The sequence below is a fragment of the Pteropus alecto genome, unplaced genomic scaffold (genome assembly GCF_000325575.1).
Source record: "Pteropus alecto unplaced genomic scaffold, ASM32557v1 scaffold74, whole genome shotgun sequence".
In the NCBI taxonomy this organism is placed as follows: Eukaryota; Metazoa; Chordata; class Mammalia; order Chiroptera; family Pteropodidae; genus Pteropus; species Pteropus alecto.
The window spans coordinates 5,623,091-5,626,911 of record NW_006436291.1 but is presented as its reverse complement, the minus strand read 5'-3'; the positions used below and the strand labels follow the sequence as shown (position 1 = coordinate 5,626,911).

At 55.8% G+C, this 3,821-nt stretch overlaps 1 long non-coding RNA gene across 2 annotated transcripts; it reads left to right on the top strand.

Annotated features, from left to right (window-relative positions):
• Window positions 1-7: 7 nt before the first annotated feature.
• Window positions 8-3,093, top strand: LOC112480495. 2 transcript variants are annotated; one of them, XR_003046611.1, is made up of 4 exons: window positions 8-231; window positions 569-992; window positions 1,163-1,547; window positions 1,996-3,093. It is a non-coding gene; the product is annotated as an uncharacterized LOC112480495 (long non-coding RNA). The 2 variants fall into 2 exon arrangements; XR_003046610.1 differs by having other exon boundaries at window positions 8-992; window positions 1,996-3,092.
• Window positions 3,094-3,821: the final 728 nt, after the last annotated feature.

Genomic DNA, 3,821 nt, shown 5'->3' with positions numbered 1-3,821 from the left:
TGCTGAACCACTGCCAGTGTCCCGCTGTCCCTGGCCCAGCTCTGGGGCCAGGACAGCGTTGCAGGAATGTCCACTTATTGGGCACTGGATCAGGAAAAGCCAGGCTCTGCCTGGAGGGCTCATCAGCCGAGCTGAGAGAAATCGTGGAGGGCCAGGCAAAGAGCTGTGAAAGAGAGTAAATCCAGGAAGGCTTCCTGGAGAGTGTGGCTCCTGAGATGAGCTGCATTGAGGGTATGACCAGGGAGACGGCAGGGGAAAAGGCATTTCGGAGAGCAGGAATAGCCTGCCCAGGGGCAGTGAGCGGGCAGGACCAGAGAGCATTCAGGGAACGTTTGATTCCACGTCTGTTCGAGGGCAGCCCATGCGTGCTGAGCCTCTGAGGGGCAGGCCGGGGCAGGGTGGCAGCAAAGGGCCCTCAGGGCAGGAGGAGACCGTGGGCAGCAAAGGCTGCTGGAACCTCCGCAATGGGCAGCAGCAGCACGATCAGAACTGGGCGCTCGTGCGAAACAGGTGCAGAGCGTGTAAATAAGCAACGCGGTAACAGTGTCCCCGCTGTTTGCGCGCGCAGTGTGCCTGCCGTGTGCGAGACCGTGCCGTTCCGTTTCCTCCTCACGACACCCCGACGAGGTGGCTGTGACCGTCATCCCTGCGTTCCGAAGAAGCCAAGGAAGGTGCAGAGAGGTAACGTCAGCTGCCAAAGGCCATCCAGCCAGGGAGTGGCTGGGACTGGGGTTGAAATCCAGACTTTCGACCACAATTTATTAACCTCTTCCTGGGTGGGGAAAGAAGAGACACACTGGAGCTGAGCTCTAAGTCTGAATCATTTCCTGCTAATGTCTGCGTAAGAGAATCAGGACGCGCCCAGCTGGCCCTGGCCGTGACACTCCTCGGCCGGACCGGGGGCCTCCGGGGAGGCACCAGCATCAGCCCGTCTCGGTCCTCACGGCCTGGCACAGATAACTGCGCGCGAACAAATGGTTGAACAGCTGTTTGTAAGTGACTGAAATCTCCTCCATGGCAACCAGCTTTCCTCTTTAATCCATGTTAGAAGACAAAATAAAGCTCTCCAATTATTTGCATGATTGTAATTCATTTTGAAGTTGAAATATGTTCCCCCAAATTACCCGCCGTGTCTGATTTCAAAGAATTTATATTCTCGTAGATTTCAGCTTCGAGATGGAACCTGTCAAATTCTGACAGTCGGACGAGAAGAGCTCCCAAGATATTCAAAACACTGACAGCCGACCCCTGACAGCGCTCCCCAGCCCAGGGAGTGGGGGGCCCGGGCACTGAGCCTTTCATCTGGGCTGGTGGAGCTGGCAGGTGGCACCAGCGGCTTGGGCCTCCCCATGAGCTGAGTGGTCTGTCCACTAACCCTGGAACCGATGCGATAAATCTCATGACTACTGATGGTTCCGCTACTCCAGGTGTGGGCTAATTGGCCAGAGAGTAAACAGCTCATGCAAGATGATCGAAACGACATTTGTTGAGAGACGGACAGACAGAAACAGAGAAAGAAGACTGGAGGGCGCGACCGTCAACCTAAGGTCATCGTCCCTGGAGGATGGGCTCAGGGGTGGTTTTGGTTTCAGAAATCCAAAGGTCATGTGTAGCCAGGGACCTGCAGCTTCCCGGCTAGATGGGGCCATTCGGTCCGGCCATGGTGACATGGGCAGGGACAGAAAGGTAGTTAAGAAACAGGATGAACAGGTCTGCCGAGGTCCGGCCTTCAGGGAGTGGGCGAGGCCTGGGGCTGGAGGGGACTGAAAGGCCAGGAGCAGGAGGCAGTGGGAAGTGTCCCCATGCTCATCTAGCTGGGGGCGGGGAGCACCTGTGACCTGGCTGCCCCTCCGCTTGCTGCCCACCTGTGCCCACCACCGACCGCTCTGGTTGCACCTGTCTGTCTCCCTCCTCGCCCTCAGGCGCCTCCAGAGTAGCAGCTGTGTCTGAATTCTCTTGCTCTCTCTCTTCCTCTTTCTCCTATGCCCGTCCCAGAACCTGGACCGAGGAGGTGCTCCGAGAAGGCTGTTCAGTGGAATAGTCACTGGTCTGCGACGGGAAGGACCAGGCTTCAGGAGGCCCCTCAGCGAGGTGAGGGCAGGCTCCGCCGCGAAGTGACTAAAAGCACGCACTTCGGATCGGGACATCCTGGCTCAGGTTCTAGTTCCACCTCTTGGCTGTGTGACGTCGAGGAAGTCACTTCGCCTCTTCTGAGCTCCAGCTTCCTCCCGTGTTACACGTGAACAATCAGTCCCGCCCCTTCGCCTATGAGGATTACGTGAGCGAATGTACATAAAATGGTCAGAAAGCACCATTTTTTGTGCCTAGTTTGTTATCATAAAGGCCACTGCCCCATCTCACCTTCTATCAATCCTGACGGGGGAAAAAAAAAGGTACATATGGCTGAAGGTCCCTGGGTGAGGGAATGTCCAGCTGTGGGGGAAAATTACGTGGAACCGTGGGAACGAAGGATCACACCACGGAGGGTCTGGCTTCATCAGACTGGAGGACGAGGCCTGGACCAGGAGCCGACTGACCTGGGTAGATAGAGGTGCCCAGCCTGGCTGTGGGACCTGGACAAGTTCCTTAACATCTGAGCCTCAGTTTCCTTCCCTGCAACTTGGAACTAATAACGAACCTGCCCTACCTTCCCCCGGGACCACGGGGAGGATGGGCCCCGACGTTACACGCAGAAGTGGTGTCACCGAGTCCCGCTGTAGTATAATTCGCTCGTGGAATGTTAACAATAAATGAACAAGCTTATTCACTGCATGACTCCAAGGCTCTTCCAGGCCCAGCTCTCTCCACAAGCCTAGTTTTCTTCGTGTGCACAGAGCTAATGCAAACCGTATGTTCTGAGGATTGGTTAAAAATGAAGAGAAGCCATAGCGAATTGATTTAGGTGCCTAATTCCATTTGAAATGACTTTGGCAATAAATAAACCGACCCCTTCGATTCTTTTAAATCAGCATATTTCAGCAACAAAGTGACAGCTTGGAATCGGTGGCCCTCTCCATCTCGCTCTGTTGGCTCAGGTGGGTCCACAGTTAAAGACACCGAGGCCTGGCCTGGCACCAGGCCACTGGCCTCTGCAAGCACAAAGTCTGTCTGTTGCCAACTGCACACATCTCTGGCTCAGTGGGAACGTGAATCTCGCCTGCTCGAAGCCAGCTGATAGACTTTGCCCTGCTCGGTCCCTCTGTGGTCACCCGGCACCCAGGGGCCTTTCATGGGATTGAGTTTGTGAAGCTATGTGAAGGGTCCTGTAGGGTGTTTGTGAGGGACAGGGAGGCTTTGAGTCAAGACGATGACCCAGACGGGGTTCTAGAACTGGAATGTGGGCAAAGGGTCCCATCCTTTGGCCTGGAGCAGTCGCCCAGGACTGCTTCCTGGGTGAGGGGCGCCACTGGCTTCATGCATGTGGTGAGCCAGCTGGGTCTGGAGACCAGATCGGTGAGTTACTGAGCCCCCTGGACCTCCATGTGCTCACCTGGGTAGCACAGGCAGTAGAGGCTTGCACCCCTAAGCTGTCATGAGGGTGCTCTCACAGCGCCTGCTGCCCATTGTCATGTAAAGCACAGGGCTGACAACTGTCAGCTGAACACGACAGAGAGAAAGTGCTTCCTATCGGTGGTCAGGACACGCCGAGGAGCTCAGAGAAGCTACACCCCAGCGGTCATGCGCACACACATGCACACACAAGCACACGCACACACACGCACACGCACACACACCTTGACACTCATAGGCCCACACACGCACACATAGACACACTGACACTCAGAGTCAGACATACATGCTCACACCCCCACACAGTTACA